Below are 24,281 nucleotides of genomic sequence, written 5' to 3' on the forward strand. Positions count from 1 at the left end.
AGTATGTGCATTGTACATTAAAATGTGCATCTCTTAGTGAAAGTGTCCTAGCACTAGTAGGATCAAACCAGTTCAGTTCTGGTCAGGATGGTCCCACCAGGAAGTATTCAGCCAATCAGGCAGTATGTGTAGAGGGAGAATCAGAGCTAAAAATTAAGCTTGTTCAAATTGTGGAGAAAGGGAAGGGGTGGAGGAAGTTTAAAGGATAGGGCCGAGACCAAGAGAGACTGCAGAACACAAGTGGTGGTGGCAGTGCTGACTAAGAGAGGGTGGTGGTGGTAGTAGCAGTTGATCTGTCTGCAGGAGGAGGAATTAATGCAAATGGGCAGAGAAGGGAGAGCACAGCAATGTTAGAACTGTGAGATACAAAGCACATCAGTTGCTGGAAACCTGAAACACTTCTGGAAAATCAGACAGTATCCATACAGAGAAAAATTGAGTCAGTGTTAGTGGCTGATCAACAAACCTTTACCACTTGCTCTCAACTGGCATGTTTACCACTCTTTATCACCCTGTTGCTACCCTTGTTCTCTCCACATCTCTCCCTTCTCTGCAGCAGAAAATCTGTTTCTTTTTTTACTTTTGCTGAGATCTTCAACCTGAACCACTGACCCATGTTTCTCTCCAAAGATACTGCCTGACCCGGCTGATATTTCTACCATTTCCTGCTTTTATTTCCGATGTCCTGCTTTTGTGTTTTTGTTCACAGCTAGTACCCGTGAAAATGTAGTGAAAGCTGCAGGACAAATGATAGAACTTTTCCATTAGCATCATTGGTTTTGAGTTAAGTCTGAGCCTTGTCAAGGCAATGTGGTGGGAGCACTATACAGATCTGCACTGATGGAAGAACTGTCTTTGAGATGACACCTTAAACTGAGCTCCCTCTAACTGTGATGATTGAACTGCCAATGAAAGTTGGTAGATGTGGTTGCAGTTATAATGTTTGGAAAAGATATAGGCCAATCACAGACAAATGTATCAAGCTCAGGTAGGCAACTTGGTCAGCATAAATGAGTCGGACTAAGGGCCTGTTTTCCGTGCTTATACAGTAACTCTATGACTCAATGCCACATAAATGCAAGTTCTTGGGAATGTAATTGCATACACTGCAAAGCTGAAAGGTCTGAAGGCAGATAAGTCACCTGGACCAGATGGACTACACCCAGCGTTCTGAAAGAGGTAGCTGAAAAGATTGTAGATGCATTAATAGTAATCTTTGAAGAATCAAGCGTTTCTGAAATGGTTTCAGAGGACTGAAAAATTACAAATGTCACTTCACTCTTTGAGAGAGGGAGGCAAAAGACAGGAAATTATAGGCCAGTTAGCCTGACTTAAGCGGTTGGAAAGATGTTAGTATCTGTTAAGGATGTTTCGGAGTATTGGATGCACATGATAAAATAGACTGAAGTCTGCTTGGTTTGCTTAAGGGATAAACTTGCCTGACTAATCTGTTGGAATTCTTTGTGGAAGTAACAGGCAGGATAGACAAAGAATCAGTAGATGTTGTTTATTTGGATTTTCAGAAGGCTTTTGACAAGGTGCCTCATATGAGGCTGCTGGACAAGATAAGAGCCCATAGTATTAAAGGAAAGTTACTGGCACGGACAGAAAATTAGCTGAATGGGAGAAGACAATGGGTGGGAATAAAGGGGACCTTTTCTGGTTAGGTGTGGTAACTACTGATGTTCCACAGGGCTCAGGTTGTGTCTGCTACTTTTCCTGTTGCACAGTGTATTAACTGTACAATGATATGGATGACGGAATTGATGGCCTTGTGGCCAAGAATGTGGATGTTACAAAGATAGGTAGCACGGTGGGTAATGTTCAGGAAGCAGGACATCTACAGAAGGGCTCGGACAGAAGAGGAGAATGGGCAAAGAAGTGGCAGCTGAAATACAGTTTTTGGGTATTGTATGGTCATGCACTTTGGGAGAAGGAATAAAGGTGTGGACTACTTTATAAATAAGGAGCAGGTTCAGAAATGGAAGCTGAGAAGGGAGTTGGGAGTCCTCTTGCAGGGTTCCCTAAAAGTTAACTTGCAGGTTGAGTCATTGGTGAGAAAGGTAAATGCAACGTTAGCAGACATTTTGAAAGGTCTAGATATAAAAGCAAGGGCGGAATGACTTTTGTCATTGTGGAATGAGATTTTATATGTCATTGATCAGAGCACAAAATAGGCCCTTCCGGCCCTTCAAGCTGTGCCGCTCAACAAACTCCGATTTGATCCCAGCCTAATCACGGGACAGTTTACTATGACCAATTAACCTACTAACCCCAACTTCTTTGGACTGTGGGAGGAAGCCAGAGCACCCGGAGAAACCCCATGCATTCCATGGGGAGGACATACAAACTTCTTACAGAGGATGCTGGGATTGAACTCCGGACTCCAACACACCAAGCTGTAATAGCATTGCACTCACCACTAGCTACCGTGGTGCCCATTTTTGGAGTATTGTGAACAGTTTGAGGCCTCATGTCTAAGAAAGGATGTGCTGGCATTGGTGTGGTCCTGAGGAGGTTTATGAGAATGAAAGGGTTAACGTATGAGGACTGTTTGATGGCTCTGAACTTGGACTCGCCAGGACTTAGGGGGGATCTCATTGAAAGACCTAGATAGAGTGGATGTGGAGAGGATGTTTCGAATAGTGAGAGAGTCTAGGAGTGGGAGAATAGAAGGTTGTCCCTTTAGAACAGAATTGAGAAGGAATTTCTTTGGCCAGAGGGTGATAAATCTGTGGAATTCATTACCACATATGACTGTAGCAGCCAAGTCATTGGGTATATTTAAAGCAGTGGTTGATAGGTTCTTGATTGGTCAGCGTGTCAAAGGTTATGGAAAGAATGCAGGAGAATGGGGTTGAGAGGGAAATTATTCACGACTGAATGGGGGAGAAAACTTGATGGGCCAAAAGCTCTAATTCTCCAATATCATTGTTTTATAATTTTCTACACAAAGAAAAAGCTGGAATGTCACTCAAATTCATCTCTGGTTCTGATCCAGCTACTCTACATTCTTTAACTAATCTACCTTTTAATCCCCATGCACAAGCACAAAAGAGGACAGAGGTTTTAAACTTACCTGCTGACTACTTCCTCTAAGACTCAGGACGCCAGTTACTGAGCCCCCAACAACCACAGCTGCAGCCAGCAAAACCAAAGCTCCCCACAGAATACGCAGTGCAGACCTGCTTTCAGCTCCCAGGTGGTCACCCTGTTCCTATAACATAGACAGTGGAAGGGGAAGAGTTCAATGGCTTAGTATTCAGGACGCCACAGCTTTCTCCTGGGCTCAGTTTACTGAAAAGCTGAGTAAGAAATTGGGAAGAGTTGCAAATGTAACAGTCTTAAATTTGTCAAGGTAAATTCAAGAGTAACAATCAAAATCAAACATTAGGAATGACTAGAACTCAACAGTTTGTTAAATATCTGGTTCCGAACACCGCATTTGAATTGGTGTCCTTAACTATTCTCAAGCACAGAACTGGAGTGGAAGCAAATCATCCTCGACTGTAAGGACCAGTGTGACTAAGTGTCCGGCTCAACCATAGTAGTCAGGGTTCCTTAAATAAAGTGGGCAGCAATTAGAGACCAGTCACTGACAACACAGATTTCTCTTAGCTCATACACCATATAAACAGACATTGAAGATTAAATAAAGCTCCTGTCCTTGCCCTCAATTAAGGTTAAGTGCAGAACCTTAACTCTGACATTTAATACTTACTATCGGGCAAACACCCTTCAGAGTACTGCTTCCCTCCATTCTCCTTGGACAATGTCAGTGCTTTTTCTCTCTCTCTTGTCTGGCTCCTGTGGAATCAACACTGTTCAATGATGGAGCTGAAAGCTGTGTGCCTGAACACTATTCCCTGTCTTGAGCCTCAGCTTGTTTGAGCCAGGGGCTGCAACCTGATGCCAGGGTGAAGAACAATATGAAATGGGCTGCAGAATGCCAGTTTGGGCAGGATGAAAGGCAGGCAGTCTCCAAAGTTAAAGCACATTCAGGAATGTTTTCATGATGGGAGCTAAGGTAGACAATAAGAGTTATTGAAAGCCTAATATAGTCAAGTAAGGTTAAAGTTTAAGAATACTTGGAAGATTAAAGAGCTCTGAATCTCTCAGGGTGTACTTAAGGCGAGAGAGAATTTATTTTGGTATACTTCCTGTAGGTGGATAAGACCTCAGTACATTCAGGAATGTGTGAAAGAAGCTTCAATAAACTAAGCACAAAAAATAAGAGTTATAGACTAAAATCCTTAGGCTGCATCATTATTCAGAGATCACATATGAGCTTCTCTGAGCTGTCTCAATGCCCCCTGATCTCCTTCTGAGCCAAAAATCTTGGTCTTAAAGGTGCTCATTACGGATGCGGCTGCTCTGTTATAGGAGTACAGAACAATCAAAACCCTACCAGTGCAGAATTGATCAACTTGTGCTGCACTGCCTTTAAGGCAAGTATATCTTTCCTTGTGTACAAAGTCAAAACACTTCATTGAGCTCTGTGTATTTGCAGCAAGACTTCCTTACTAATATATATCATCCGCTTCCTGATTGTGTGTTATAACAGCATGTTAACACTGTAATTTGTACTCAAGCACCATAAAATTCCTCTGAGTATGAATATTTACCAGTCTCTCACCTTTCAGAGCCAAAGTGAGAGAATTTACACTTCCTGCCTTCTTGCTCATTCAGTTAACAAATCAGTCCCCTTTCACAGCCTCTTTGCTCTCACAGCTTAACTCTCCCCACATCTGAAAGAGTGGGAAGAACTCAGCATGTTAGGCATCATCTAAAGAAATGGCTCTCACTTTCCTATCTGGATTTCTTTCATCACAAGTTTACAAATATTCCACTTGGTTTTTAAATTACTGAGATCCAAATATTGACCATGCATCATTCCAGTTATTATTACCCTGTCAGCTAGAAAGTGACCTATTAGTCTTGGTCTCTGCTTTCTGACTGATCATCATTCCTCCAATTGTACTAATATCCTGAATTCTATCCTTGTTATTCAGCTTCACATGGCATTATCAAGTACCTGCTCAAAATAAATATTCTACATCAACTGATTCTCCCTTATCCACCTTCAATTTGCACATTAAAAATAGCAACCTCAGTAGATTATTGACCATTAGGTTAAAGGTCATCCATAAACTTGAAAACAGTATAATGTTAATAGAACAATGTACTGTAATGATATAGGCAAGACAAGGCAGTGTTTGACAGAAAAGGAAAAAGGGATAAAAATTATAGTGCAGCAGCAAACAGGCCAAAATGATGAAAATTAAAATTGAATGACGTTATCTGATTGCTTGATACAAATATTCAACCATTAAAAACAGCAAGTCTCATTGCAAGTGACTTTCAATTGAACTAATAAAAAGAAGCAAGGTTTAGCAGGATAGCCACTATGGGAATTGCCATTGTTGAATGAGCAGAGTTAGAGTGGGGAACTAAGGCTTTGGCTCAAGAGATTTCAGTGAGAAAAAGCAGACACCAGTTTGCATCAGCCAATAGTTCGACAGATCCATTTAATATCAGAGAGATGTATACAATATACATTGCAAAATTCTTGTTCTTCACAGGCATCTATGAAAACAGAGTGCCCCAAAGAATGAGTAGAATGTTAGCCCCTCATTCCCCCTCCCACACACAAACAGCAGCAAAAGAAAGATATAAAAAGCTAAAAGAGACGAGGTTGCTTTGGCAAGTAAGGTGAAAATAAATCCAAAGGGTTTCTATAGTTATATTAATAGCAAAAGGATAGCGAGGGATAAAATTGGTCCCTTAGAGAATCAGAGTGGACAGTTATGTGTGGAGCCGAAAGAGTTGGGGGAGATTTTGAACAATTTCTTTTCTTCGGTATTCGCTAAGGAGAAGGATATTGAATTGTGTAAGGTAAGGGAAACAAGCAGGGCAGTTATGGAAACTATGATGATTAAAGAGGAGGAAGTACTGGTGCTTTTAAGGAATATAAAAGTGGATAAACCTCCAGGTCCTGACAGGATATTCCCTAGGACCTTGAGGGAGGTTAGTGTAGAAATAGCAGGGGCTCTGACAGAAATATTTCAAATGTCATTAAAAACAGGGATGGTGCCGGAGGATTGGCGTATTGCTCATTTGGTTCCATTGTTTAAAAAGGGTTCTAAGAGCAAACCTAGCAATTATAGGCCTGTCAGTTTGACATCAGTGGTGGGTAAAGTAATGGAAAGTATTCTTAGAGATGGTATATATAATTAACTGGATAGACAGGGTCTGATAAGGAACAGTCAACATGGATTTGTGCGTGGAAGGTCATGTTTGACAAATCTTATTGAAATTTTTGAAGAGGTTACAAGGAAAGTTGACGAGGGTAAAGCAGTGGATGTTGTCTATATGGACTTCAGTAAAGCCTTTGACAGGGTTCCGCACAGAAGGTTAGTTAGGAAGGTTCAATCGTTAGGTATTAATATTGAAGTAGTAAAATGGATTCAACAATGGCTGGATGGGAGATGCCAGAGAGTAGTGGTGGATAACTGTTTGTCAGGTTGGAGGCCGGTGACTAGTGGTGTGCCTCAAGGATCTGTACTGGGTCCAATGTTGTTTGTCATATACATTAATGATCTGGATGATGGGGTGGTAAATTGGATTAGTAAGTATGCAGATGATACTAAGGTAGGTGGCGTTGTGGATAATGAAGTAGGTTTGCAAAGTGGGCTGAACGATGGCAGATGGAGTTTAATGCTGATAAGTGTGAGGTGCTACATTTTGGTAGGAAAAATCCAAATAGGGCATACATGGTAAATGGTAGGGTATTGAAGAATGCAGTAGAACAGAGTGATCTAGGAATAATGGTACATAGTTCCCTGAAGGTGGAATCTCATGTGGATAGGGTGGTGAAGAAAGCTTTTGGTATGTTGGCCTTTGTAAATCAGGGCATTGAGTATATGAGTTGGGATGTAATGTTAAAATTGTACAAGGCATTGGTAAGGCCGAATTTGGAGTATTGTGTACAGTTCTGGTCACCGAATTATAGGAAAGATGTCAATAAAATAGAGAGTACAGAGAAGATTTACCAAAATGTTATGTGGGTTTCAATAGACAATAGACAATAGGTGCAGAAGTAGACCATTCGGCCCTTCGAGCCTGCACCGCCATTTTTTATTTTTATTTTTTTTATTAGTTTTTCAAAACATTTTACAAAATTAAAAACCCCAAATCCCAATGAGGAGCATTAATACAGTGCAAGATTAAGCATACAATAACAATATGCTACAAAGGAAGAGAATTTAACAAAAAAGCACCTAAATTAAAGACAAGTGAGCTTAGCGTCCTCCCCAAGCCCCACAACACAAGAAAAAAACAACAACAACTCCAGACCAACCACCACACAGTATAAAGAGTATAAGTCCGGACAGTCAAACTCCCAGACTGTGAATACACTTAGCAACAGAGGATAATAATGCCTACTACCGGAAAAAAAAGGGAGCTGAAAGCAAGGGACTGAAAAGAAGAGAAAAAAAAAGAAAAAAAAAACCCTAGTCAAGAGGAAGGTTATGAAAGTACTCGATAAAAGGTCCCCAGACCTTATGGAACTTTAAATCCGAATTGAGAACTGAATAATGAATTTTTTCGAGGTCCAAGCAGGCCATAATGTCGTTAAGCCATTGCGCATGAGTGGGCGGGGCAACATCTCTCCATCTAAGGAGGATCAAGCGTCTCGCCAGGAGAGAGGCAAAGGATAGTATTCGGCATTTGATCGGACCTAGACATAAATCTGTCTCACCCCAAAAACCGAACAGAGCAATTAAGGGGTTAGGTTCTAGGTGCTGATTCAGAATACCTGATAATGTAGTGAAGACATCTTTCCAGAATTTCTCCAAGCTAGGACAGAACCAGTACATATGGATGAGAGAGGCCACGCCCCTCTTGCATTTATCACAGAGCGGACTAATGCCAGGGTAGAATCGAGATAGTTTAGATTTAGACATATGGGCTCTATGAACAATCTTAAACTGTAAGAGGCAATGGTGAGCACAAAGGGAGGTCTGCACCGCCATTTTGAGATCATGGCTGATCAACTACTATCAATACCCGGTTCCTGCCTTGTCCCCATATCCCTTGATTCCCCCATCCATAAGATACCTATCTAGCTCCTTCTTGAAAGCATCCAGAGAATTGGCCTCCACTACCTTCCGAGGTAGTGCATTCCAGACCCCCAGAACTCTCTGGGAGAAGAAGTTTTTCCTTAACTCTGTCCTAAATGACCTACCCCTTATTCTCAAACCATGCCCTCTGGTACTGGACTCTCCCAGCATCTGGAACATATTTCCTGCCTCTATCTTGTCCAATCCCTTAATAATCTTATATGTTTCAATCAGATCCCCTCTTAATCTCCTTAATTCCAGCGTGTACAAGCCCAGTCTCTCTAACCTCTCTGTGTAAGACAGTCCAGACATCCCAGGAATTAACCTCGTGAATCTACGCTGCACTTCCTCTACAGCCAGGATGTCCTTCCTTAACCCTGGAGACCAAAACTGTACACAATACTCCAGGTGTGGTCTCACCAGGGCTCTGTACAAATGCAAGAGGATTTCCTTGCTCTTGTACTCAATTCCCTTTGTAATAAAGGCCAACATTCCATTAGCCTTCTTCACTGCCTGCTGCACTTGCTCATTCACCTTCAGTGACTGATGAACAAGGACTCTGAGATCTCTTTGTATTTCTGCCTTACCCAACTCTACACCGTTCAGATAATAATCTGCCTTCCTGTTCTTACTCCCAAAGTGGATAACCTCACACTTATTCACATTAAACGCCATCTGCCAAGTATCTGCCCACTCACCCAGCCTATCCAAGTCACCCTGAATTCTCCTAACATCCTCATCACATGTCACACTGCCACCCAGCTTAGTATCATCAGCAAATTTGCTAATGTTATTTTCTATGCCTTCATCCAAATTGTTAACGTAAATGGTAAACAGCTGTGGTCCCAATACCAAGCCCTGTGGCACCCCACTAGTCACCACCTGCCATTTCAAGAAACACCTAAGTTACAGAGAAAGGTTGAACAAGTTAGGTTTTTATTCTTTGGAGCGTAGAAGGTTGGGGGGGGGGGACTTGATAGAGGTATTTAAAATTATGAGGGGGATAGATAGAGTTGACGTTGATAGGCTTTTTCCATTGAGAGTAGGGGAGATTCAAACAAGAGGACATGAGTTGAGAGTTCGGGGGCAAAAATTTAATGGTAACATGAGGGAGATTTTCTTTACTCATTGAGAGGTAGCTGTGTGGAACGAGCTTCCAGTAGAAGTGGTAGAGGCAGGTTTGGTATTGTCATTTAAAGTAAAATTGGATAGGTATATGGACAGGAAAGGATTGGAGGGTTATGGGCTGAGTGCGGGTCAGTGGGACTAGGTGAGAGTAAGCGTTCGGCATGGACTAGAAGGGCCGAGATGTCCTGTTTCCGTGCTGTAATTGTTATATGGTTATATGGTTTTATATTAAAGCAACAAACCCCCACCCACCCACTTCTGCAAAAAGGCATCAGCCCCCTCCACCCACTAAGCAAGCTATAGCAAAGCCCCCAATAAAGGCCATGATCTGCAGTACAACAATTAGATGTATCACAGGCTCTCTCTCTCCCTAATAAAGGGAAAAAGAGGTGTCCACTTTCACAGTGAAAGGGGAGATGTAACAAAACAACTTGTTGATTTACAGTTTTAAAAATCTATCACACCGCTTTTTTTCCCCTGAGTTCTCTGCCCAGAGAATTAGGAACAATCTCTCCTCCATCAATGAGAGAGAGAGAGTGCAATTCACAAGTACAGAGCCCACTACAGCTGATCTGCTGTTCCTGATTTCCACTTCCTCCTGCAATGTTTCAATTGGTGGCACCAGAATCAGCCCATCCAGAGAACTGCAAAATCTTGGAACCCCAAAGGCGCACTTGTCCTCAGGATATCGAAAAGCAGCCGGTCATGAGCCCTCAGCAGCGGGTCCCACAACAGCAAAGAACCAAATTCCGAGTGTAGTTTCTGGTCAGGGTTTCAACAGAGCCCCATCCACCCTGAAAAGCAAAAAGAGAGACATCAAAGGTAGAAATTAAGCTGTTTTTGTTGATGGAAGAGATTGCTGAACCTCTGGCTAGGATCGTTATGTCCTCGTTGTCCACGGGAATGGTGCCGGAGGATTGGAGGGAGGCGAATGTTATCCCCTTGTTCAAAAAAGGTAGTAGGGATAGTCCAGGTAATTACAGACCAGTGAGCCTTACGTCTGTGGTGGGAAAGCTGTTGGAAAAGATTCTTAGAGATAGGATCTATGAGCATTTAGAGAATCATGGTCTGATCAGGGACAGTCAGTTGGAGTACTGTGTCCAGTTCTGGTCGCCTCAGTATAGGAAGGATGTAGAAGCATTGGAAAGGGTACAGAGGAGATTTACCAGGATGCTGCCTGGTTTAGAGGGTATGGATTATGATCAGAGATTAAGGGAGCTAGGGCTTTACTCTTTGGAGAGAAGGAGGATGAGAGGAGACATGATAGAGGTGTACAAGATATTAAGAGGAATAGATAGAGTGGATAGCCAGCGCCTCTTCCCCAGGGCACCACTGCTCAGTACAAGAGGACATGGCTTTAAGGTAAGGGGAGGGAAGTTCAAGGGGAATATTAGAGGAAGGGTTTTCACTCAGAGAGTGGTTGGTGCGTGGAATGCACTGCCTGAGTCAGTGGTGGAGGCAAATACACTAGTGAAATTTAAGAGACTACTAGATAGGTATATGGAGGAATTTAAGGTGGGGGGTTATATGGGAGGCAGGGTTTGAGGGTCGGCACAACATTGTGGGCCGAAGGGCCTGTAATGTGCTGTACTATTCTATGTTCTATGAACGTGGAGTCACCATTGAGTGTTGTCGTAACTCCGCCAGTGGAGGAATCTGAAGTCTGAGGTTTTGGCTTTGAAAGGCTTAAAGTGATGCCAGAGGTGAGGCCTCACTTGGAGTATTGTGAGCAGTTTTGGGCCCCTTAGAAAAGGTGCACTGAAACTGGAGAAGCATCAAAGGAGGTTCATGAAAATGATTCTAGGATTGAACAGCTTGTCATATGAAGAGAATTGATAGTTCTGGGCCATATTCACTGGAATTCAAAAAAATGAGGGGTGACCTCATTGAAACCTATTGAATGATAAAAGGCCTTGATAGAGTGGATGTGGAAAGGATGTTTTCTATGGTGGGAGAGTTTAAGACTAGAGGGTACAGCCTCAGAATTGAGGCATCATTTTAGAATGGAAATGAGGAAGAATTTCTTTAGCCAGAGAATGGAGAATCTGTGGAATTCTTTGTCACAGCAGCTGTGAAAGCCAAGTCTTTGTGTATATTTAAGGCAGTGGTTGATAGATTCTTGATTGGTCAGGGCATGAAGGGATACTGGGAGAAGGCAGGAGATTGAGGCTGAGGGGAAAAAATTAGGTTAGCCATGATGAACTGGCAGAGCAGACTCGATGGGCCAAATGGCCTAATTTTGCTCCTATATCTCATGGTCTTAACTGCATGATGTGGGAGCTGATAAACTCCATTGAGGTTCCTGGTGACAATTGCTGCTCAAGGAACTCAGGCTTGATATTGATGGCTAGGAATCTGAGCTTCAAACATTGCAATACATTAGGGAGGGGGTGTTATCTGTGTTTCACAAGATAGACACGCCTTTAATTTTACAGAAAGAGAAGAGAAATGTTGTTGTGATTTGGGATAGAATTATGGAGGGAATAGACATAATTCTCTATCTCAAGGGTTGAGAGTCAGGAAGGCTGTGCTGTCTGATTGATGCCCAGTTTCAGGACCTCTAGAGGAGCTTGGCCTTCCCCTGGAGGAGCTAGGGGAAAGGTCCATTTGTTGTGGTCCATGTGGGTACCAACGAGTAGGAAGAACAAAAGAGGATCTGCTGAGGTAATTTGAGCAGCTAGGGACTAAGTTAAAGAGCTGAACCAAAAGGTGACAATCTCTGGGTTGCTACTTGAGCCACGTGCAAATAGGCACAGGGTTAAATGAGATCAAAGAGCCACATGTGCGGCTCAAAGATTGGGGTGGGAGGAGTGGGTTTGAATTCATGGGACATTGGCACCAGTACGAAGAAAGGAGGGAGCTGTTCCAGTGGGATGGGGTCCACCTGAACTGTGCTGGGATCAGGGTCCCGCCAAATCATTATAATCAGGGTTGTTGCTTGGGCTTTCAATGAAATAGCAGGGGGTGGGTTCAGCAGCTTAGAAAAGGGTGGATAAAGTAAAAGGGAGAGTGCAGGAGAGGTTACAGATGTCTCCAGAATAAAAGAGAGAGTTTTGAAAGGGATAATTTAACTTTAGGCAACAAGGAGAGAAACTTGAAAAGGATGATCAGTACAGCACTGAAGGTGAATGTGTGCAGTATGCAAAATAAGGCAGATGATATTGTAGTGCAGTTTGAAATTGGCTGGTATGACATTGTGGGCATCAATGGGTTGTGGCTGAAAGAAGATCTCTGGCTTAACATCCAAGGCACATATAGTGTCAAAAGACAGGCAGGTGGAGTGGAGTGGAGGTGGGTGGAGGGGTGGAGTGGATCCGTTGGAAAAAAATGAATCCAATCCTTACAAAGAAGTGACGTAGGGTCAGAAAATGCAGGATCCTTGTGGGTAGAGTTAAGAAACTTAAAGGGTAAAAAGACCCTAACAGGAGCTATATACAAGCCTTCGAATAGCCGACAAAATGTGGGGGCAAACTACAAAGGGAGAGACAAAACACATGTATAAAGGGCAATGTTATGAAAGTCATGGGGGATTTCAATATGTATGTAGATTGGGAAAATCAGGTTGGTGCTGGATACCATTAGAAGAAACTTGTAGAATACCTGCAAGATGGCTTTTTAGAGCAGCAGTGGTCAAGCCCACTCGGGAAAAGACAATTCTGGATTACGTGGAGTGTGATTGAGTAAAAGAACCCTTAAGAGGCAGTGATAATAATATGATGGAATTCACCCTGTAGTTTAAGAGAGAGAAAATAAAATCATATATATTAGTATTATGGTGGAGTAATACAGTGAACTATGGAGGCATTAGCCAAAGTTGAATGAAAGGGGTGATGATAGTACAGCAATGGCTGGAGCTTCTGGGAATAAATTGATAAATGTAGGATTAGTTCATCCTGTACATTTTTGTAAATAAAATGAAGTGAGGCATTTCATGTTTAATAAAACACAACACATTTTTTTGAACTCCGAAACCTAAACACAAAAGCGTGTTAAAAATCTTTACATAACATCATCACGTCAGACAAGTCTCTTAAAGTGAAACCCCAACTCAAATGGCAGTAGTTGTGAATTATGTACATTTCTCCCAATTATGTTACCCTACACAGTGTCCCCCCCCCCATCCTAGAATTCACTAAAACTGGTGCTGTGAGCCTGTCTGGAACTTGGATGAGCCATCTGGCTCGAGTCTGTTGTTCCATGGATGGAGGAACAGCAAGTGCTTCTGGCTTATCCAGAGGTGCATTGACACTCTCAGGATCATGTTGTGTTGTGTCATGTTGTCACAGTGAAGTACTCAATATCTTGGTGGGCCGGTTTAAGGTGATCTACCAAAACATGTTCATGTTTATCCCTCTTATCAATGATAAATGTCTTTTCTCCCACTTCCAGACAATGGAACGTGCCACCATAAGGGGGCCTAAGGGGTTGTTGGTGTGCTTTGTGGTGGATGAAAACAAACAAGGTGGAACGTAGATCAACAGGAACTCAAGAGTTCTGTACGCCATGATAGGTGAAAAGGAATTAAATTTACTGAGGAAGGGGAACGCTGTTGAGAGGCCGACCAGCCAGCTGTGGAGTAAGGAATGAAATCACTTAGGACTGGTAACAGCTGCCTATATATCAACTCAACCAGAGATGACTTGCAGGTCCTCTTTTGGAGCTCTCTGAGCCTCAGCAGGACCCATGAGAGACGATCATGCCAACACTCATCAATCAGGGAACCACTCAGTGCAGCCTTTAAAGGGGAGGTGAAACCACTCACATAGGCCATTGGACTGTGGGTGATATGCCATGGTGTGATGTAGCCTAACGCCGAGGTTCTGGGCCATTGCAGTCCTGAGGTCTGATATGAATTGTGGACTGTGATCAGAAAAAATATCAGATGGGGTGCCAAACCAGGCAACCCAGATGCAGATGCTTACAAAAGGTTCAAAAAACTAACTATGATAGAGATCTAGAAGATTAAAAGTTTACCAGAAAGGAGCTTAAGAATGAAATTAGGAGAGCCAGAAAGGGCCATGAGAAGGCCTTGGCGAGCAGAATTAAGGAAAACCCCAAAGCATTCTACAAGTATGTGAAGAGCAAGAGGATAAGACGTGAGAGAATAGGACCAATGGAAAGTGTCAAATGTGACACTTGACCAAGTGTGGTCCAAGTGTGACAGTGGAAAAGTGGAACTGGAGGAGATAGCAGAGATACTTAATGAATACTTTGCTTCAGTATTCACTACGGAAAAGGATCTTGGTGATTGTAGGGATGACTTGCAGTGGATTGAAAACCTCAAGAATATAGACATTAAGGAATAGGATGTGCTGGAGCTTTTAGAAAGCATCCAGTTGGATAAGTCACCAGGACCAGACGAGAAGTACTCCAGGCTACTGTGGGAGGTGAGGGAGGAGATTGCTGAGACTCTGGCAATGACCTTTGCTTCATCAGAAGTTCCAGAGGATTGGAGGGTTGCAGATGTTGTTCCCTTATTCAAGAAAGGGAGTAGAGATAGCCAAGGAAATTATAGATCAGTGAGTCTTACTTCAGTGGTTGGTAAGTTGATGGAGAAGACCCTGAGAGGCAGGATTTATGAACGTTTGGAGAGGCATAATATGATTAGGAATAGTCAGAAAAATAGAGGGCTATGGGTAACCATAGGTAATTTCTAAAGTAAGTACATGTTCGGAACAACATTGTGGGCCGAAGGGCTTGTATTGTGCGATAGGTTTTTTATATTTGTATGACGAACACCTATCTATGGCCATTGTTGATACTAAGGGATGACCACTGGCTACCATGGTAAGGAGATGTGTGAAACCTTAGGAGGGAGACAGAAGTCCAACAAGGTCCACATTGACATGGTCAGACTGTCGCTCATGGACATCAGAAGGTGCCAATGGTGCCTGAACATGATGGTGAATTTTTACCTGCTGACTACACTCCAATCACACATGTCCTTCCTCGGCCATGCCAAACAAACTTTAGTGCAATCAGAATCTGTGAGGCCTTCCAGCCCAGATGCAAAAGACCGTGAATGGAGCTGGAAAAAACCTATCTCTAGTTTGCAGGCAATATGGGGCGAGGGTGACCAGTTGAGGCATCGCACAGGAGAGAAAGCCCAGCTTCCCCAAATTTAATGTCATCCAACAGCAGGCCCGTAACTGCTGTTCGTAAGCCCGGACCTCTGGGTCAGTAGCTTGGTCGACTGCCATGCCAGCATAGTCAACCCCAGTGTGTACGGCCTCAAGGGCTGGCTGTGAGAGGTAATTAGCCATGGTGTTGTTTTCCCCTTGATATCCATTGTGAACTCTGATATGTAGTCCAGGGGGCGTTGCTGCCGTACAGATCAAGCATTTGATATTTTGGCCATTGCTTGCACAAGGCGTTTGTGGTCAATGAACACTGTGAAATAATGACCCTCTAGAAGAAAATGAAAATGGCAGACAGCCAGACAGAGACCAAGAAGCTCGCGGTCAAACATGCTGTACTTGCTGTCAGGGGACAGAGCTGACGGCTGAAGAAAGCAAGCGGCTACCACACACCTCCGACCAACTGTCCGTGCACAGCAGCCACAGTAGTAATGACATTGGGTGTATTGGGACGCATTTGAAAGAGCTCATTTTCTATCATCAAGTGCCTCGGTCCTATCCACTGACCAGTCAAGCACTTGATTAGGGGTATAGTCTTTAAGCGCACTATATGGGGGAGCACAGTTTCAACAGCTTGCAGAGTGAAGAGGTAACAGAAAGTTATCATGCCTAAAATGTAAATAGAATGGTCAGTGGTGAGGTAGTGGAGGCAGATGTTGGTAAGACCTCAGACAAAGTTAGGAATCAAAAGGCTGAGCAAGGTGCAATGAAGTGTCCTGAGCTGTGTATATTTCAATGCAACGAGTATCATAGGAGAGGCAGATGATAGTGCTGAAGACGAGGTAGTTTGTTTACAGAGACAACGTGTAGTGAGGGGAGGCTGATGGTAGGGCAAAATTGCAGTCAACAGGATGAGATGTCATGTAAAAGGCAGACAAATTGAAAAGGGTGAGTACAGGACTGAAGGTGTTATATTTGAATGCACGCAGTATATGGAATAAGGTCAATGAACTTGCAGGACTATTGCATATTGGCAGGTAAGACATTGTACACATCACTGAATCATGGCTGAAAGAAGATTATAGGTGGGAGCTTAATGTCCAAGGGTACACATTGTATCAAAAAGACAGGCAGGAAGGCAGAAGGGGTGGCATAGCTCTGTTCATAAATAATTAAATCAAATCATTAGAAAGAAGTAAGGGTCTACAAATTACAACAGGCAATAGAAAATACATACTGAAAGGGCAATGTTAGAATAGTCATGGAGGGGTGGGTTTCAATATGCAGGTGGATTGCGAAAATCAGGTTGGTGCTGAATTCCAGGAGGGGCAATTTCTAGAGTGCCTAATAGATGGCGTTTTACAGCGGCTCATCGTTGAGCCCGTTAGGGGACCAGCTCTTCTGGTTTGGGTGTTGTGCAATGAACCAGAATTGATTAGGGAGCTTAAGGTAAAAGAACCTTCTGGGGAAGTGGTCATGATACGATTGAATTCTACCTGAAATTTGAGAAGGTAAAGTCAGGTGTATCAGTATTACAGTGGAGTAAAGGGAATTACAGATGCATGAGAGAGGAGTTGGCCAGAAATGATTGGAACAAAAACACTGGCAGGGATGACACCAGAACAACAATGGCTGGAATTTCTGGAAGCAATTCAGAAGGCACAGAATACTTAGGCACCAAAGAGGAAGAGTATTCTAAAGGCAGGATGACACAACCGTGGCTAACAGCAGAAGTTAAAGCCAACATAAAAGCCAAAGAGAGGGCATATAATAGAGCAAAAATTCATAGGAATTTAGAGGACTGGGAAGATTTTAAAAACCAACAGAAGGTTGGTTTTTAGTAACTAAGAAGGTAAAAATTTAATGCAAAAAATAAGCTGGCCAGTAATATTATAGAGGATACCAAAAGTTTCTTCAGTTACATAAAGTGTAAAAGAAAAGTGAGAGTGGATATTAGACTGCTGGAAAATGATGTTTGAGGTAGTAATGAGGGTCAAGAAAATGGCGGGTGAGCTGCTTTTGAAGTATTTTGCGACAGTCTTCACTGTGGAAGACAGCAGCAGTTTGGTGGAAGTTCCAGGTGTCAAGAAGTGTGTGAGGTTCCATTACTAGAGAGAAGGATCTTGGGAAACTGAAAGGTCTGATTGTAGATAAGTCACCTGCACCAGATGATGTACACCCCATGGTTCTGAAAGAGGTGGCTGAAGAGATTATGGAGGCATTAGTAATGATATTTCAAGATCAACTAGATTTTAGAAGAACGGGAAATTGTAAATGTCACTCCAGTCTTCAAGAAGAGACAGAGGCAGAAGAAAGGAAATTATAAGGCAGTTAGTCTGACCTCAGTGGTTGGGAAGAGGTTGTAGTCGGTTAATAAGGATGAGGGTCTCAGGTTATTTGGAGTACTTGGTGGCTCATGATAAAATAGGCATGGTTTTCTCAAGGGAAAACCTTGCCTAACAAATCTGTTGGAATTCTTTGAGGAAATAGATAAAGGAGAATCAGTTGATGTGCACAAACACGAGGAAGTATGCAGATGCTGGAAATTAAAGCAACACACACAAAATGCTGGTGGAACGCAGCAGGCCAGGCAACATCTATAGGAAGAAGCACTGTTGACGTTTTGGGCAGAGACTTGTTGCAAAGTTTGCAGATATGAAGATGAGTGGAAGGACAGGTAGTTTTGAGGAAGTACAGAGGTTACAGAAGGACTTAGACACATTCGGAGGATGGACAAAGAAGTGGCAGATGGAATACAGAATCAAGAAGTATATGGTCATGCACTTTGGTAGCAGAAATACAAAGGTTGGCTATTTTCAAAATGGAGAGAAAATACAAAAAAAACTGAGATGCAAGGAAACTTGGGAGACCTTATGCAGGATTCCCTAAAGGTTAATTTGCAGGTTGAGTCTGTGGTGAGGATGGCAAATGTGATGTCGGCATTCATTTCAAGAGGAATAGAATATAAAATCAATGATGTAATGTTGATGCTTTATAAAGCATTGGTGAGGCCTCACTTGGAGTATTGTGAGCAAGTTTGGGCCCTTTAGAAAGGATGTACTGAACCTGGAAAGGGTTCAAAGGAGGTTCATGAAAATGATTCCAGAATTGAATGACGTCATATAAAGAGCGTCTGATGGCTCTGGGCCTGTATTCACTAGAATGCAGAAGAATGAGGGGTGACCTCGTTAAAACTTATCAAATGGTTAAAGACCTTAATAGAGTGGAGGTGGAGAGAATGTTTCCTGTGGTGAGAAAGTCTAAGACCAGGGGACACAGCATCAGAATAGAGGGGCATCCTTTTGGGATGAAAATGAGGAGGAATTTCTTTAGCCAGAGGGTAGTGAATCTGTGAAATTTTATGTAACGGTCAGCTGTGGCCAAGCCTTTATGTATGTTTAAGGCAGAGGTTGATAGATTATTGATTTTTGGAGCATGAAGGAATACAGGGAAAAGGCAGGAGATTGGGGTTGAGAGGAAAATTGGATCAGCCATGATGAAATGGCGGAGCAGACTGGATGGGCCGAATGGCCTAATTCTGATCCTAGATCTTATGGCCTTATCTATAAACCAGCAGTTCTTAAGATCGACTAATAGTCCTGGGGCACACAAGAAATCTACACCAAGCAGAGGTCTAGCCACTGTAGCCAGGATGAAGTCCCATGTGTAACATCACCCACTGAAGCAGAGTGTCACACGTTGTGTCCCATAAGTCTGGATCCTGCTGCCACTGGCGGCCTCCAGTGAGGTTTCGTTACTTCTCACCTTCTCACCAACAGGGGATCCTGGCAGTACACTCACTTGAACACCCGCGTCACACAGGAAATGTTGCCCTGAAAGGGTGTCCATAATGAACAGTTGATGTCCCTGGCAGCCGGAACCCATGGTGTTCACTGACCTCTGACGTCCTGATGTACTGGATATGTCAAAGCTGCAAGGTAAGCTTGGTAAAGCACAGGCCCGGCAGTGTCTGTTTCACAGCCACGGGCATACTTATGTTGGGATCCTTGTTGACAGGGTATTCTGAGGTAGAGAAAGGGGGAGGGCTGATGCACCATGCCCTCGCTGAGTGTAGATTATCAAACATCTTTGCAAGCTCCCTATAATCCATCATGGGTGCCTTAGCGAGGGCTATGTGAACTTGATCAGGCATTTGGGGCATGAAGAGTTCTTTAAAAATAAAACAAGGATGGTAATTTCCCAGGAGAGACAGCATGTGGTCCATTTGCTCCAAAGGCCTAGCATTGCTGAGGCTGGGCAAGGAGAGCAACTGTCTAATGAGCTCAGACTTCATTAGCCCTGAAGTCTGTAAATGTTGAGTTTTCAGTGTTCGGTATTATGTTCAGGTGAGTGTTCAAGTAGATTCAGCACTCATTCAGCCATGGAGTTGCTGAGCAATGTAAGAATGTAAGAGATTTAAGTAGGAGTAGGCCATCTGGCCCATCGAACCTGTTCTGCCATTCAATAAGCTCATGGCTGATCTGGCCGTAGACTCATCTCCACCTCCCTGCCTTTTCCCCATAACCGTTAATTCCCCTACTATGCAAAACTCTATCCAACTTTGTCTGAAATATATTTACTGAGGTAGCCTCCACTGCTTCATTGGGCAGTGAATTCCACAGATTCACCACCCTCTCAGAAAAGCAGTTACTCATCTCTGCCCTAATTCTACTCCCCTGAATCTTGAGGCTATGTCCCCTACTTCTGGTTCAGTTCAGTTCAGTTTCAGTTTATTGTCATTTAGAAACCACAAGTGCAATGCAGTTAAAAAATGAGACAACATTCGTCCAGAATGATATCACAAAAGCACATGACAAAACAGACTACACCAGAAAATCCACATAACGTTTGGCAATCCCTAATCCAGAGTCCGGAGAGGCTGCTGCGTATTAATATCACGCTACCATCTTAGCGCGTTCCCCAGAAAGGAGCTCCAAACCTACTGGTCTCACCCACTAGAGGAAACAACTTTCCTGCATCTATCTTATTAATCCCTTCCATAATTTTATATGTTTCTATAAGATCTCTCATTCTTCTGAATTCCAGTGAGTACAGTCCCAGGCAACTCAACCTCTCCTCATAGTCTAACCCTCTCATCTCTGGAATCAACCTGGTGAACCTCCTCTGCACTGCCTCCAAAGCCAGTATATCCTTCCTCAAGTAAGGAGACCAGAACTGTATGCAGTACTCCAGGTGTGGCCCCACCAGTACCCTGTACAGTTGCAGCATAACCTCCCTGCTCTTAAATTCAATCCCTCTAGCAATGGCCAACATTCCATTTGCCTTCTTGATAGCCTGCTGCACCTGCAAACCATCCTTTTGTGATTCATACACAAGCACTGCCAAGTCCCTTGGCACAGCAGCATGCTGTAATCTTTTACCATTTAAATAATAATCTGCTGTTTCAGTTTTCCTACCATCTTAGTAAAACATGATTTCTTTCCCCTTTCTGGACCCATTCTGGCTCTCTGCTCACATGTCTGTTCTTATCAGCTGTTTCTCGAACTCATTCTTTATTGTTGTTCCCATTATCTTGCCTGCATTACACGTTAAGCTTACTGGTCTATAGCTATCAGGTCGGTGCAGTCACCCTTCTTATGTACTGGGACAATGTTAACCCAGCTCCACTCCTTAAGTGTTTCACCAGACTTCTCAGAATTTTGAAAAATACTTGTTAGGTGTTTGTATTTTTAAACACAGACCTCTTTAAGTACCCTTGGATATATGTTGTCTGGCCCTGGAGATTTATTAACTTTCAGCTGAAACAGGACCTCACTTTCAAAGAACTCTGTGACTTAAAACAACCTTATTTTTCTCTGCACCTACTGGCATATTGCTAACATTTTCACAGGTGAATACTTCAGCAAAATATGAGTTAAGAGTATCTGTCCTTCTCTGCATAATTTAACACTCTGCTATTATTCCTAATACACTCGACTTCCTCCTTGACTTTACTTTTATGACTAAAATATTGACAAGATCTCTTGGGGTCAATCTTAGCATTATCAGCAATATCCTCAACTTGCCTTTTGGCTCTCATATTTTCATATGCCCTATAGTTAACCCCTTCACTATTTTTATGTATTCCTTTTCCTCAATAATTTTTATATAGAACTTTATTCATACATGTGGTTGATCTATGTCTTTATTGCTTCTCTCAACCTTGGGTATGAACATTTCCTGCTGAGTGTGTATTTCCTCTGTAAATCAACTCTAGTTCCTCAACTGACTCAACGTCAAGCAGTTCCTTCCAGTTTATCTTCTGAGGTCCTTGCCGCATCTGCACAACCTTTGCCTTTCTGAAATTCAATGTAATGGCATTGCTCTTTACTGATATACTTCGAGACTAACTAAGTGATGATCACTTGTTCGTAAAAAGGCTCAACAACTTTGGTACTGATTGTTCCGGAATATCAAATCTAGACAGGCTTCCCCTCTTACTGGTGTATTAACATACTGGGTCAATAAACAATCCAGTGCATTGTGGTATAACAAGTTGAAACAGTAACAAAATGCAGAATAAAGTATAAGAGCTACAGAGAAAGGTAAATCATAAGGTGCAAGATCATTAAATGGCAGATTGTAAGGCCAATAGTTCATCATATAGTGTTAGTCTGATAACAGTGTGATAAGTGTGGTCATTTAGCCCCAAGGTGTGTGCTTTTGGGGTGATTTCTTAGTCATTCCTGTGTCTTTGCAACTTTCTTTCCCGTAAGAGAGATGGGAGCGTAGACTTGAATATCTTTCAACAGCCGTTGGTGAGTACTTGACAAAGGGGTGAACGTTTACCGTGGGTATGTGGGGATATGGAGTTGGGGTTCTAATGAATTTGTTTCTAATAATGAATGAAAAAGTGTGCTTGCACAGTGGAGTGGGGATTGCTTCTCCTAATTTTAATGTCAGTGTGTCTGTATGTTACTGTGGTGTAATGACCAGGACTCTGCGCAGTGCTTCATGTGTTTCTCTAGTTCCAGCAGAGCTCCCTGCTCTGACATTCAGTACCTTCACCCAACAAAGGCAAGTCTCCATCCATCTGTTAAATGACTGACTGAACTAAGCCCCTATCTCAGAGATCTGTCTGCATGCTTTCCAGGGTCCCTATGTTTCTTCACATTCCATCATTTGTTATCATCCCCTGGCCTTGCTTGACTCTTCACCTGCATTGCCTCACTTCCGCATAGACACGTAACTTCCAGATTTAAATGGAAAAGTTTCCTGTTACTCATCCACCTATGACCCTCATGGCTTTTAAAAATCTCAAACATCACTCTTACCTTCCTCTGCTCCAATGAAAGCAAAGTCACACAAGGCGAATACTATTAGAATATTCATTCATGCCAGGCTTCTGGCTGGTTACAGGTTTCAATTATAACCAGCGTTTTGATGACAAACTCTGCCATCTTCATCAAGGATGATGCCTGATGGCATCGAGACGTTGAGAAGAGTATATTTGTCAGATACACTGGAAAAGCACTAGATCCTTTTTCATTCATTCATATCCGGTCTAACAGTGTGGCAATATTTGTTCCGATGATCACAGGGAAGGTGAGGATGTAATTCAGCCCCTGTGTAAGGTGGTGGTTGCACAATGGACAAATTGTGACCTAGTGCACAATCAATAAGCAGAAGCTGTGAGTTCCAGTGACCGTGGGTAAAGGGGACTGAGATCGGCAAAGCAGTGAGTTCCAGTCATTTGTACATGTTGTATTGGAGATATAAACACCTAGTACCAATCCCTCAGGACTCTCCACAACCAAGGTGCTGTTCCCAGTGGACTGATCAGTATAAGGTCTAATTCCAGTTCCACTGAGAGCTCCTCCCAGACCCAGGACAAGACAAAATGGCAGTACCGCCCTCTGTGAGTGTAATCGTATTTCCAGTATAATATTCCCACCCAGCCGCAGCGAAGCAACTCCACTGGTCCCAGGATCGGTAAAAGTTGCAGCTGAATTCCAGCACTGGCTCTGGCTATGCTACCATGTAGCAAAATTTGGTGTTGTCGACAGAGAGTTCACGCAGAGTGAACTAGGCCTCAGCTTGTACAAACCAAATGATGGCATTTTTGCTCCCAAAACTCTGGCAGTTTGAAAGCAACCTTGCTGGCTGACATGTTCGATAACTCTAGAATCATTCTAGAGCACCATGGTCACCAATGTAGGCTTTCACAAATAAAAACAAGTGAGGTGTTTTATGTTTAATGTAACTCGTAACACATTCTATTAAACTCCAAAACCTAAACAGGCTAAAAATCTTTACATAATAACGTCATCATGTCAGACCAGCCTCTTAAAATGAAACCACAGCTCAATATTGGTGGTTGTGAATTATGTACATTTCTGCCAGTTATGTTACCCTACAATCCCAAAGAAGAAGAAACATTTTATAGGGTGGACGGGGCAACCATTGCTGAATAATGAAGTCAAAGACAGAAAAAACTCCAAACAGACAGCATACAATTTAGCAAAAATAGTGGGAAACTAGAGGATTAGGAAGCTTCTAAAAGAGCCACTAAAAAAGCAATAAAGGATGAAATATGAAAGTAAGCTAGTCGATAATATGAAAGAGGATACCTAAAGCATTTTCAGTGATCTAAAGAGTGAAAAAGAGGCAAGAGTGGAAATCAGATTGCTGGAAAACTATTCTGGAGAGGTAGCAATAGGGGACAAAGAGATGGCAGATGAACATTCTTCACTATGGAGGACTCCAACAGCATGCCAGAAATTCAAGAGTGTTAGGGGGCAGAACCTCCAAGAGGACCATAAAATGTAGGAGCAGAATGAGGCCATTCAGCCCATCGGGTCTGCTCCACCATTTCATCATGGTTGATCCCAGATCCCACTCAACCCCATAAACCTGCCTTCTTGCCATATCCTTTGATGCCCAGGACTTGCTTTCACCGCAGTCTGTGGCAGAGCATTCCACAGATTCACTACCCTCTGGCTAAAAAAATTCC

This window comes from Hemitrygon akajei, chromosome 11, assembly GCF_048418815.1.
Source record: "Hemitrygon akajei chromosome 11, sHemAka1.3, whole genome shotgun sequence".
Lineage (NCBI taxonomy): Eukaryota > Metazoa > Chordata > Chondrichthyes > Myliobatiformes > Dasyatidae > Hemitrygon > Hemitrygon akajei.